This window comes from Thamnophis sirtalis, unplaced genomic scaffold (assembly GCF_051295495.1).
Source record: "Thamnophis sirtalis isolate CommonGarterSnake01/CBP01778 unplaced genomic scaffold, rThaSir2_p1.2 scaffold_4, whole genome shotgun sequence".
NCBI classification, from domain to species: domain Eukaryota; kingdom Metazoa; phylum Chordata; class Lepidosauria; order Squamata; family Natricidae; genus Thamnophis; species Thamnophis sirtalis.
The window spans coordinates 22,777,673-22,792,133 of NW_028261384.1; the positions used below are offsets into that span (position 1 = coordinate 22,777,673).

The window sequence follows — 14,461 nt, forward strand, 5'->3', positions numbered from 1 at the left end:
AATCAGACATTGATTCCTGATTTTTCTACATATTTAAGCTCTTCCTTCAACTGCTTGGGTCTTGAGTTGCAAGGTGAAAACCTATCATGCTTTGCTTCTTCAATTTAGACTTTGGCCTATGAAACTTTGGGTTCTTCATAATCATCCTTTCTCAAGATTTGCATCAGTGCATACCATTCTGCCAGTGGAGAGGAAGCCATGTGATGGCGAACCTATGGCATGTGTGCCATGCTTGGCATGAGGAGCCATTTCTTAGGGGACACAAGGCGCTGCCCTGCCAGCTGATTTCAGCCTTCATTTTTGGCCATTTTTCTCTCTCCGGAGGCTTCAGGGAACCCTCCGGAGGGGGGAAAAAAATGGCCCTATGGAGAACCTGGAAGTCTATTCCCGAACTTCTGTTTTTTTTCTGGGCCATTTTTCGCTCTCCGGAGGCTTCAGAAGGCTTCCTTGAAGTCTCGGGGGGGGGGGGGAAACGGCCCTAGAGGCAACCCAGAAGACAGAAAATGGGCTTTTTTGGCTTCCAGGGGGCCTGCAGGGGAGGTAGTTTCCACCCCCGGCTCCTAGAAAGCCTTGGGAGCCTGGGGAGGGTGAAAAATAGGTTCATTGTGCCACTGCGCGCCAAAAGCGGGACAAGGAGGGGGCTGCACACACGTGTGGGGGGTCATGTGCATGTGCAGGGGGAGGGCTGGCACACGGACAACCTCGCCCTCCGCTTTTGGCACTCGATGGTAAAAAGGTTAGCCATCACTGATATAGAGCTTTCTAACTTGTAGTGACTGAAGCAATAGCTGAATCATTTGAATTTGGACCAACTGAGCTTTCTAGATTGTCTTTAGAGACAGGCATATGCATTATTAATGATAAAATGCAGCACCCTAAAAACTTCTCTACATTTGTTCTCTTTCCCTACTTCGTATTGGAGATTTGAGTTATTATTTTTATTGCAGAATCAAACAATACAATCATAATTTATTCCCTGACAAGTATTTCCATAATAGGTACAACTGCTTGAAAAATGAGAATGCATAAAACTAAAGCCATTGTAGAGAGAGTTGGGGACATTAATTGGTTATTTTGAGGCCTGCAGGCATACATGCTGTCAGTACCGAAACATTCATAGGAAATATTTTTAAAATTGTCATCATTAATAATTTGATGTTTTTCAAAAGAATAGATAGGTTGGGGTCTTGTTTTCTATTTCAATGTGTTTTATTCTTGGAGACTGTTTAACAAGAAACAAACAATTATGAAGAATTCTATCCTACTTCCTTTGAATTAAATTCCTTAGAAATCAGTGGGGCTTCAAATTAGCACAATAATGACTTATGATAACACAAATGTTGCATGCAGCAAAATAAAACAAAATAAAAACTAATTGATAAAATGGTCACCATTTTATTCAGCACCCTGTCATTGATGCTTCTAATTAATTTTTCATGGCCAACAGCTTTTTAACATAATGTCAATCAAATAACAAAATCAGCAAGTAAGTAGAGCAGAATTAACTGTTTTCTGTTGGAAAGAAAAGCTTCAGCTATGAATACATATATGCAGATAAAGTTTGCAACATTCTAGCATGGCTCACAAGTTTCTGAATGTCATAAACGAACAAGAGTAAAAGTTACAAACAATGATCTGAACTATTCCCAATGGCCCCTGGGTGTAGCCAAATAGCAGGAAATTTCAGCATTTTTAAACATTAAAATCACAGTTACACTTTTACAGCTTTCCGCTATAGGTATTCTTTTTTCTAATTTTTCTACCTTTCCAGTAGCTGTGTTTGAAGAGGCTCGTTTAATTTATTTATTTTTTATTTACTAAAAAAATTATATTACCACCTATTCGCACATGATATCTTAAGGTGGCTTACAGGGGTATAAAAATATTATATATATATATATATATATATATATATATATATATATATATATATATATATATATATATATATATATATATATATATATATATATATATATATATATATATATATATATATATATATATATATATATATATATAAAAGAAAATAATCAAATAATAAATTAATATAATAATATAATAGCCCCCATACCCCTCAACACATCATATCAATCATTTAATGGGCTCCATCCTGCTCTGGGTTCCCCAGGCCTGCTGGCAGAGCCAGGTGTTCAGCGCCTTTCAAAAGAGAGTGGGGGCCATTCTACTCTCTGGGGGAATGATGTTCCAGAGAGAGGGAGCCACCATGGAGAATGCCCTTCTGGGTCCCACATGGTGTATTTCCCTAGGGGATGGGACCCGCAACATTCCTTCCTTCCCCGCTCTAGTGCGTCGGGTAGTTGTGACCAGCAAGGGAACATCCCTCAGATAACCTGGTTGCGAGCCAAGAAGGGCTTTAAAGGCGACAACCAGCACCTTGAAGTGTACATAGAAGCAAACAGCTCCCACAGGAGAAGTAATACATGTGCACACCGAGGTCTGCACAAAACCATGTGGGTCGCTGCATTTTTATTGTACCAATGAATTTCATTGACACAAGCAAAGTTTTGTAATTAGGTGGCTGGACTGACAGATTAGTTCTGGATATGAATTAATATCACATTCCATATTCTGGAAAAATGATGCACCTCGCCTAGATAATCGGTTTAAGAGACTTTCAGAAAATCTTGAGATTCTTTCAACAGCATTCAGTCATTCTTTTTCTCATGTGAGAAAATAAATCATTGTTGGTGAAGAGTTTTATTTATTGGATTCAGGGTTGAGTCCAGATTCTGGATTATAGGAATGACTATCTCTTTGCACTGATGTGAGGTTGCTACTTCCGTTTGAATCATGATAGCATTTCATGAAAGGTAATCATTGCCTTCAATAATTCTACAAATCTAAGTTTGGTCTTTGTTCTGATCTTTGATTCATATCTTATACTCTCTCCTCTGCTTAGACTTAGAAAAATACATCATGCAAGCATTGTTCTCCTTGCTGAATGTGTTGAGGTACCAACAGTTTTAACACCCTTCTTTGATAAATATAGTATTGCTGGCAGGGGAATTCTGGGAGTTGAATCCCACACAATTTAAAATTACTGAGGTTCAAAAACACTAATTTAGCACAGAGAGGCACTTTTGATTGGATTGATTTTTTTTTTAAAAAAAAATCTTGTTGGATAGCAGAGTTACTACAATATAAACCGAGCACACATTATGCAGTCACATTTCAGCAATTTTCCAGCAACAGTAAACTTCATGTGTGTACTGAATTCTGAAAAGCCATGTTACCTGTGAATTCTTGTCAGATACAATCTAGGTGCCAAATTAAAGAAATATGTACAACAGCACAGTGCCTAGCAATTACTCCTATCTCAATAATTATATTTTAAAAGAATTTATAGAGCTATACTATACATGTGAAAAAATATGTGAAAATACAGTTTGTCTATCTTTCACTAATTCAAGTCATAGAATAACAGAATTGGAAGGGACCTTGGAAGTCTTCTAGTCCAACACCATGCTCAGGCAGGAGACCCTACACTATTTCAGACAAATGTTTATCCAACATCTTCTTAAAAACTTCCACTGTTGGGGGATTCACAACTTCTGGAGGCAAGTTGTTCCACTGATCAATTGTTCTGTCAGGAAATTTCTCCTTAGTCCTAAGTTGCTTCCCTCCTTGATTAGTTTCCACCCATTGCTTCTTGTTCTACCCTAAGGTGCTTTGGAGAATAGCTTGACTCCCTTTTCTTTGTGGCAACCCCTGAGATATTGGAATATTGGAAAATATTATATATAACTTGAATCTAGGAGACCAAGGTTTCCAATTCTAGAATGTTGCTGCATGAATTGGGAAGCAATGCAAAAGAAAAAGAAATAGAAACAAAGCTTTCTGACATCCACTATGTTGTTTCTTATCTCATAAACAGCATTGTAAAATCTTATCCTTAAACTGATGGACTATCAGTTGTGCTTTCTGGTATCAAATCAACACATACTCTTCACGCAGATTGGATTTATAGATATTCATATCATTCTCCCTCCACTGTATGTTAACAAGTTCAGATCTGTTCTTATAGTCAGAAAGATAGTTAAAGTGTAAATTGCCTGGTTTTCCGTGGCTGTTATAGACATGACCAATATCTTGAATTTAAATTTGATATTTGATACAAGGCTATTATGGAATATTCTTAGTTAATTATTCTTTCATCAGAACTTTCACCAGAACTTTCAACCAAAAGGACAGTTTCCCTGTGAAATGAAAATGAATTAATCTTGCAATTCAGCCTTTGTGTGCTGAAATTTTTCAAGAGGAAGGAAGGAAAAAGACAGACTAACAGCATCCTTTTAACCAAATGCCAGAGTACATTTTCAGTCTGATTAAGTATCCTCCAAGACAAAATGATTTGCATCCAAGAAGAATCACTAGAGTTAAAGAGTACTTTTGTTATAAATAGAACCTCCTTTATGCAGGTAGTCCTTGACTTATAACACTTTATTTAGTGACTATTCAAAGTTACAATGGCACTGACAAAATTTGACGTTTGATAATTTTTTACAATTATGACCTTTGCAGCATCCCTATGAACATGTGATCAAAATTCAGATGCTTGGCAGCTGGTTGATACTTATGACCATTGCTGTGTCCCAAGGTTCATGTGATCCCCTTTTACGACCTTCTAACAAGCAAAGTCAATGGCAAAAATCAAATTATTTATCTTCTGAATGTCTTCTTACTGCCTAGAACAGGGGTGTCCAACTCAATTTCATCAAGAACTGCATCAGGGTTGTTTGACCTTAGAGGGAGGGCAAGGGGGACTAGGATGGGTGTGGCCAACTCAACATCATGTGCTTAAATGGCACTTTTGCTAGTAGTTTGTTTTGCTGACAATCTGCAAGCAAAAACTGAGCTCGTGAGGGCTGCATGCGACCCTTCTGGACTCTGTTTTTGATTGCGATGGTCTCCTGCAGCCCCCTCCAAGTGAAAATGAAGCTCTGTTATTTCCTTCACAAGCTCCGTTTTCACAGGCAGAGGCACCGCAGGCCGGTACTTTGCTGCTTCCAGGGCGGCCCTGCGGGCCAGATCTCAAGTTTGATATGCCTGAACCAGAAATACAATGCAGGCTGCAGACTCACAAAAGCTAATCCTCTAAAAGCACACAGGAGGATGTCCCGAGGGGGGCAGCGGTGGCTATTTTCACCCTCTCCAGGCTCCTAGAAAGCCTCTGGAGCCTGGGGAGGGTGAAAAAACTGCGCCAAAAGTGTTGTGTGTGTGTGCTGGTCTCACGTGCATACGTGCATGGGGTGGTGGTGTCGCGTGCATAGCATTATCGATGTGGCACACCCGCGCACGAACTCTGTGCTTCCCCCCGCTTTTGGAATGGCAGCCAAAAATGGTTTGCCATCACTATCCTAGGGTATTTCCAACTGTGGGATAAGATAAATTTTAAAAAAATGAATTTTACAATGGAGACCAAGCATATAAAACAAAGTAGAAGGGATTGGGGAACTTTTTTTTCCCCAGTTAAACTGTGCAGCAGATATGGCAGTGATGCATTTTCAAGCAGTCCATTAAGCTTATTGTAAGCTTACTACGTCAATTTTATTTCCTAAAATTGCTGTTTTGCTGCTGAATATTAATATTTTAATACTTGGGGGTTCTGGGATGTGACTGCAAGTCCTTGAATTATGACAATTGAGACCAAGGTTTGCATGCTAAACAAGACAGTTCTTAATTGAGTTTGTCCAATTTCATGACTTTTTTGCCACAATTAAGTGAGTCATTGCAGTTAAGTTAGTAGCAGTTAAGATTGTTAAGTGAATCTATCTTCCCCATTGACTTTGCTCTTCTGAAGGTCCAAATAGTGATCAAATGGCTCAGGGGCTGTTCTAAATACATGCCTGTTGCCAAGCATCCAAATTTTTATCATGTGACCATAGAAAGTCTATAATGGTCGTAAATGTGAAAAAATGGTCATAAGTCACATTTTTCAGTGCTGTTGTAATTTTGAACCATTACTAAACAAATGATGGTAAGTTGGATGACTTCCTGTAGTTAAATCTAAATACTGTTAAGTTTTTCAAATATTTTAGTTTATTCAATTATCCTAAACTGAACATTTATTTCAAGGATTTTACTTACCCAGAGCATTGTGGTGTTAATTTATAAGAAGATAAAAACAATTCAATAATTAGCTTTCTTGGCACCAATATTGATATGGACTAAGGTTTTCTTTCCTCGTGAATACTTTCAATTGCCCAGTTATGGTAGTTCTTGGATCATCTATGCCAAAGGTGTCAAACTGGATTTCTTTGAGAGCCGGATCAGCATTGTAGTTCATCTGCGCAGGCCGGCAGGGTTGGAGAAGAGACAGGACGGACACCTCCTGCAGCACCCTGGGTGCGGGGGGTTGTTTTCACCCTCCCCGGCTTCTAGCAGCACTCTGCTAGTCAAAACTGGGTTGCACAGAAGCCTCCTGAGGCCCCTGAGCGGCCTGTTTTTGGCCTCCCTGGCCTCCAGCAGCACATTGCCGGCCAAAAACAGGCTGTGCGAAGGCCTGCTCCACATACCCTGTTTTTGGCCAGCAGAGTACTGGAGGCTAAGGAGGCCAAAAATGAGTCGTAGAGCCCCACACCCACGTGTGTCCCATTTTGGCCAGTAGAGGCACCGCAGCCTGGTTCTTTGATATTTCCAGGCCAGCCCCACGTCCGATTTAAGCACCCTGCAGGCCGGCCTGCGGGCCTTGAGTTTGACACCTCTGATCTATGGCTTTCCATTCAAGTAATAATGTTTAAGGTTTTTGAGATCAGCTAAGATTGGCCAGATGCTAATTCCAATATCAGAAATTGAATTCTTATCTCCATTCAGTCACAAAGCTTTCATGTGCTCCTGATTTGTTAGAAAAAGAAAAATGGGAATATGATTTGTTGTGTATCTATGGAGAAATATGTTCCAATGATCTTTATCAGTGCTTTTAAACTTTCTTCTCTCAGGGCCCCTTGTTAGTACAGACAGTCCCCGAAGAGCTTTTATTATATATATTGCTAATTATTAGATTAAAAATTAAAATTGATGCATTTGCTGTGATTACTGCTCCTTAGATTATACAATGGAATTTTAATGTATTATTTTTCAACATAAGCTGGCAAATAATTTTGATTTTGAAGATTTCTGAAGAGGTTCTTGGTCCAGCAATCCTAGACTACAAACAGTGAGATCTGTGTGACCCTGAGCTTTTGGGCCGAAGGTAGAACTAAAATGAATTAAATTAGCAACTATGCTCTGTGGATATAAAGGTATTTTAAAAGCTTCATTTAGCAAAGCTTCTAAAATAAGCTAAATAAAGGAGTGTGCTCAAAGAATGTTTGGTACTCTCAATTAAATATGTCTGATGCTTATTGCTATCATGCCACCCTCTTGGCCTTCCAGAGGCTAGTAAAAACCCTATTGCTAAGCCCCGGCATTTGAGATGTATTTTGGGTGTAGATCCAAGAACATCTGCTGCACGGTTAGAGCTAAATTGGGAATTCATACAATTCATGCACTCTCCAAAATTAGAGCATATAACTACTGGTGCAAAGTCAATGAAATGGAGACTGATAAGACTCCCCAACATATATCTACTAGAGCAAATAAAATTACAATGAAATCTCCAGGATCGCCTAACTAACAAATTTCGTAAGAAGCTGTGGCCTTCCTGTCTCTTGCGTAACAGGAGAACAATTCCCAAAAAGAGCTGCCCAAAGAATTAAGGATATAGAAGCACAAAATGATATAGCTATCCTTAGTAAAGTGGGCAACTTGAAATGGCTAAGCAAATACAAACATACTTTTCAAGTAGACAGCTATTTGAAGTTACAACTGCCAAAACATCTTAGGAAGATATTTATGCGAGCGAGATTTGAACAGCTTGACACAATGGTCAGATATGGGAGATTCCATTCTATACCCTACAATGAGCGCCTTTGCATTTGCGGAGCGGAAGAGGTAGAAGACCTGACTCACATCCTATTTGACTGTTGCTTATATAAGGGGGGTGAGAGACAGGTAGCTTGGTCTATACACCAAACAAATCACCCATTGGGATCCCCATATCAAACTACCTTATGTGCGGCCAGAACAAAAGAGGTCACCGGAGGGGTATGCAGAATACGATCATAAAAAGTATGACAGTCGTGATGTTGTGGTCAAAGCTGTTTTTTATGTGGAAATATGTGGACTTTTGAAGGTGCTACTGCAGCTACCATCTTAAGCTGTTTGACCACACCCTGCAAACAACCCTCAGCGGTCCTGGAAAGCAGAATAGAAATTTTTAGGAGATTTGGGGAGAAGGGTGGGAGAAGCAGATACCTCTTCCTAGGTCCATGATGGCGAACCTGTGGCACGTGTGCCACAGGTGGCGCGCAGAGCCCTCTCTGATGGCACACAAGCCATTATCCCAGCTCAGCTTCCCTGTGGATACACGCAAGTCTCCCACCAGTCAAATGATTTTCAGGTCTCTACTATGCATGTGCGGAGGTTGGGGGGGGGGTTGTATGCATGCATGGTGGGTGGGGTACGATGAGGTGCACACAGACCCCCCCAATCCATTTTTGGTCCCAGGAAGCTGCAGGGAGGCCTACTAGGTCCAAAACGGGGCCTGAGGGTGTCATGTATGTCATGTGCAGGGGGGCAGGGCATGGGAGGGTGTCATGTGTACTTTGCATTATGGGTGCAGCCGTGCACACACGCTGCTTCGCACACTTTTGTCACACGACGACAAAAAGGGTAGCAATCACTGACCTAGGTTATACATATCTTATGACCCTAATTGGGACCAGAATTTCCATTGCTAAACAAGATAGTTGTTAAGTGAGTTGTGCTTGATTTTATGACCTTCTTTTGCTACAGTTAATTGAATTATTGCACTTAAGTGAATTATGCGAACATTAACTGAATCTGGTCTCTCCCATTGCATTTCCTTGTCAAGGAAATTCCTGGGAAGGTTACAAATGGTGATCATATGACCTAGTGACTCTGCAACAATCGTAAATACATGTCGGTTGCCAAGCACCCAAACTTTGATCGTGTTACAGTGGGGATGCTAACAGAATGGTGGTAAGTCGGTTTTTTTAAATGCCTTTGTAACTAAACCAATGGTTGTAAGTCAAGGAGCAGGGGTTTGGACTAGAAGACTTAGAGGTTAAACTAGACATCCAAGGTCTCTTCCAACTCTGTTGTTATTTGTTAAGGACCACTTGTATTTTCAGTTTCCCTAACACATGAGTGTCAAACTCAAAGATCTGGCCCATAGGGTACTTATATCTGGCGGGTGGAAACAGCAAAGGATCAGCCTGCGGTGCTTCTGCCAGTGAAAATGGAGCTTGGGAGGGCCCCATGCAGCCCTCCCGAGCTCTGTTTTCGTTGGCAGAGGGTTGCAGGAGGTTGTGGCAGCTGAAAACAGAGCTTGGGAGCCCGTTTTCGCTAGAAAGAGCATTCGGGCCACCACAAGCGCCCCCGACATAAGTGATGTTGAGCTGGCCATGCCCACCCTGGCCCTCTGAGGTCAAACACAAACTTGATGCGGCCCTCAATGAAATAAAGTTTGACACCCCTGCCCTAACGGAATCAAGCTGGGCTTTAACAGCCATTATAAAGCTGCTTAGGTTGAGGAATGTTACTTATGTGGGTTCATAAGAAGTTCAGAATGAAAATAAATTTTTCTGGATAAACTCCTATATGGGCTAAAGTTAGCATTGTGCAATTGCTGCATGTGTCTAGATATATTTTAGCATGCTCTCCGTTTCTGGGGAGTTGCTCAGCTCCGAAAGGCCTTGATGTTACAGCAGTTAATCAGGGAACGGAAATGGAATCTAACTTCTTCCTTTCTCCTCCAAGATAATATTAGCTTCTGACTAACTTGGAAATATACCACGCAGCCTCTGTTAATATTTACTTTAAAAAAAAAAACACCAATTCCTTTTTTTATTCTAGGATAATATTAACTGGCTAACTAGAAATACGCAATGTAGGCTCAGTAATGTATTTACCAAAGCGTAAGGACAAGCTCAGTTTCTGACAACTCCATAGTTTTCTTGATGATGTTGCAGAAATAGTTGGCCACTGCTCCTCCTGGGAGATTTTTGATTTCTCAATCTAGCCTGGAAGTCACCCATACAAATCATAACTAGGCCCCGACCTACTTAGCTGCCAATCTCAGAGAGAGCTGGCCTCTTACTGAGGCTTACCTAGCTGTATTGGGGCAAAATAATGTTTTAGGGTTAGGCAGGAATGACCTTGGAATATGGGGGAAGGAGTGGGGAAGGGGGGATCCCATAACTGAACAATGGTCAGAGAAAGAAACTCAGAAAGGAACGCCCCAAATTTATCAAGTAGTAAAAGATGGCAGCAGATTTGTACTTTTAAGATTTGCAAGAATCTGCTCAGCCTTATAATTAGCTCGTCATGTTTCCTGTCTGGTCTACCTAGCTGACAGCGGCTAACTCTTAAAACCAATAAAATCTGTGCTTCAAGTATGTATGAAACTGCAAATGCAAATGTTTTTTAACAGAACATAAAATGTCTGATTCATTATGTTTATCACTGTAGAGTTTGGCTAGTATAAATGTTTGTTTGTGTGTGTGTGTGTGTGTGTGTGTTTCAAAAGTAACGTTCAATTGAAGAGGGTGAAAGACGTAACCTTTCCCTTATTCCCCAGCCATATTTTGTGACCTGGGAAAGAGAAAGGTATTTTATTTCTATACTGCTCTTTCTCGAAGTTGGAGAAGTTCAGAGTCTTTTACAATGGGATAGAAACATTATTAAATACAACATTATAATACATTACAAGCCATTCTTAAATTGAAAAAAAAAATCAAAATTATTTTGCTTTAACTTTAAAAGGCTCACTAGCTGTGAAGGTTCATGCTGCAGTTCCTCTGTGTTGCAAGAGAGTTGCTGTTCAGCCAACATAACCTTGTGTATACTTTTTGTGGCAGGAAGTTTTGCAGAATTGACAAAACCGCCATATAGAGAAGTGAGCAAATAGGTATCAGAGATCAACACCAGAAGAGAGCTGGTGAAGAAACTGCCATGCTTTCACATTTCTTCCCTCCCCCATTTTCACAGCCACATATCTTCTAAGATCCTGAGGCAGAGTTTAACAACTATGAGTTGTGAGAACTGATCCACCTGGAAGCTACATTCTTTAAACCGGATGACTATTAAAAAAAAACACACACACACAGCAGTGACCTTCCTTGAGGTGAAGGTGCTCTGTGCGTGTTCAGGAACTGCATCTCCTCCTGGAATACCTTCCATCAAAATATCTTCAGAAATCATATCAACCCTTTCACACTGCATTTTCAATTAATTACAGTACAGCTCTCCTATCTATCTAATTAGTGTATTGCAGTTACTATCAGGAGTAACTGCAATACACTAATTAGAAAGAAGGGGTTAGGAACATCAGGATGAATGTTTATATAGACAGCATAAAGGTGTGGGGCGAGGAAGAAATACTGTCCTATGGAGTATTTGGCAAAAGTGTATAAAATGGAGGTGGGTGGGATTATTAGAAAAACTCCCGAGATTTACTAAACTGGAATTGGTACAAAAAGCTAATGTTTAAATGAATGAAACTAGGAGCTTATTGCGCCAGCCCTTTCACAAAACTCCAAATCTTGTTACTCCATCTTTACTTCGCCTCAGCAACAGGAACGAGTGTGGTTTTGCTGCGGCTGCTGTTGTTTAATCATTCCAAAACTGACCAAGTAATTCCCGAGCCAAGTTCTACTTTTAGTTCAAACTTGGGCTGAATTCCTGAAAAGGGGCATTACAAGTTGCCCTTGTGAAGGGTTTTCGTTACAGAAATACATTTTGCACTTAATGGGTCCCCTCTCCCCCACCTACCCCTACCTACTTTACCCAGCCAGGAAAAAAAAGGGGAACCGAATTTTGCAAGCAAAAGAGGCATGCTTTTCTCCCCTTCCTTCTATTCGGGGCATTTATGGCAAATATCGCCCGCCACGAGGGGAGGAAAGCCGAACCAGACCTAATTGTTATTATTATTATTTTGTTTTGCTGGCCCGAACTCTTCTTCCAAAGCCTACCTTGCCGGATTTTGCTGCAGCACCAACTTCCAGGGGGTTCAAGCGCTAGGGAATACCCGCGCAACCGAGGCGAAGCCGATGGGCAAAGGGTGGAGAGCGCGCGCTCGGCCGCGACTGGCTACTGCACCAGCGACAGAGCGCTCCTTTCCACGCCCGACCGCTCGGCTCGCTGCTCCCAGAGAGGAAGTTAACACCGAGCGGAGAATGCAGGCTGCCGATGGGGTGGGAGTGGCGGGTGCTCGAAGATGACTGGGTGGGCAGAGATAAAACAACAGGCGTTTCCTACAATGCCCTCGAAGAAACTTTTCGCCCTCCCCTGCCTCTCTTCTCTTTGCTTTAGCGAGATTTGATCTCTCGGAGCGAGAAGCTCCGCTTGATCGCAGTCAAGCTAAAAGGGCGTTTCCTAGTTGCATCTTCCCACAGCTGGGCCATGGCAATATGGTATTCTCCGTGACCTTGGCTTCCCAGCCTAAAGACAAAACAGCCTTTAATTGTCCTCAGCTCTTAAGGAGCAGTGCTTTCCCCACTTATTCCAACCTAAGACCAGCGAAGCCACAGGGTTTAATTTTCGCCATTCATTTCCTTCACATGGCCTTTTCAAATATGTAGTTTACTTCAGACCCTGAATGCCAGCGACTTTCTAATGTGCCTGTGAACAAAAAGTACAAGCTTTACCTCACCCTAGAGTTAATTGTCTAATGCTGACCTTTTGTGCACCATTAAGCTAAACTAAAATAATAAAAATCAGATTTTTTTTGCTTAATACATCTCAGTACAAAGAGTATATACACTTGATGTCCTACTACAACCAAATAACCTAGTTGGATGCTACCACAGCTGAAAAAGCAGCTGATCTTCCAGTAATGAAAAGGAATATCATGAAAAATGCAGCTACAATTAAATATAAGGAAGATCAAACATGCAACTATGCTTCAAATTGGCAAGATATTAAAGTGAGTACTCCTTTTTAGAATCAATCAGGAACTAGCAATAATTACAACACAGGTTAGCATCTTGGTAGAGCAGATGCTTTGGAAAAGATATTCAGATGCCTCCTTCTGCCTCTCTTCTCTTTGCTTTAGCGAGATTTGATCTCTCAGAGCGAGAAGCTCCGCTTGATTGTAGTCAAGCTAAAAGGGCATTTCCTAGTTGCACCTTTCCACAGCTGGGCCGTGGCAATATGGTATTCTCTGTGACCTTGGCTGATGTGTCTAGATCAGAATTGTGTAAGAATGGTATTCCCTGTGGTACTCTGTGGAAGCAAAAGTTAGATTTTGAAGAAATAGCATATGAAGAATATTGACACTTTTGAACTTTGGTGTTGAAGAAGACTCATGAGAACACCTTGGATAAAAACCAAATGGATCCTAGAACAACTCTCACTCCAAATTGTCACATTTTGGACATGTTTGAAAATTTAGCTTTCCTGAAAATCTATAATGCTGGGAAAAGTAGAAGAAAACAGAAGATGACAACCAGAAATGATTCAGTTGCAGAGGTGATGGCGAATGCATTGTGGAAGGCCTTAAGGGATAAGTTGGACTGCATTTAGAGCTTTGTAGAGTCCTCACATAATTGTGTTCAATTATGCATGATCCTGTCACAATACTGAATTTTCAGTATCCGTATACAATCTGTATATGCAACTTTTGGTTAAACCTAAAATATCAAGGCTAATCAAATTGGGACAATCCAGTATTTACTATTACAATAAGACATTAGAAAATACAAGGAATAAACCAGCTATTTTTTTTGTTTGCTGCATCCTACAGACATAGAAGGAATAGAGCCGAGGTGGCGCAGTGGTTAGGGTGCAGTACTGCAGGCCATTTTAGCTGACTGTGATCTGCAGCTCAGTGGTTCTAATCTCACCGGCTCAAGGTGGACTCAGCCTTCCATCCTTCCGAGGTGGGTGAAATGAGGACCCGGACTGTGGGGGCAAGTTGCTGACTCAATTTGCTAAAAAAAAATTGTAAACCACTTAGAGAGGGCTGAAAACCCTATGAAGCGGTATATGTCTAATAAATAAATAAATAAAATGTTATCTTATTGCTTATTTATTGATCAGAATGTGGCTTATTAAGCCATCCCACAATATATTTCACAGCAAAACTAAGCTTAACAATCCTTCATTAATATAAATAAGTTTTGATATATGTATGAAATGGCATTTCTTAGATTCATAAGGTGATAATTATCTTATTGATGCCACAGTTGCTTCAATTATCATATATCTTGCACATAGTTACTATTATTGTTTTATTTACATATACCTTTGAAGATATACCTTATATCTCCATTTTAGGCATCCTATGGAACTATTTTTCCATCATTCATCCATGCCCCTCTTGGCTTATAAAAATGCCCCAGGGGCTATCTTGTGAGGGGGTTCTAGCAGTGGT

The 14,461-nt window shown here is 40.7% G+C and overlaps 1 protein-coding gene across 1 annotated transcript in view; it reads right to left on the minus strand.

Moving 5' to 3' along the window:
• The window catches only part of APBB1IP (amyloid beta precursor protein binding family B member 1 interacting protein), a 51,038-nt gene extending 38,826 nt beyond the window's left edge, over window positions 1-12,212 (minus strand). Inside the window, exon 1 of the mRNA XM_014053089.2 lies at window positions 12,060-12,212. The gene's annotated coding sequence lies outside the window, so the exon portion shown is untranslated. The remainder of the gene's footprint in view (window positions 1-12,059) is intronic.
• Between the last annotated feature and the right edge of the window lie 2,249 nt (window positions 12,213-14,461).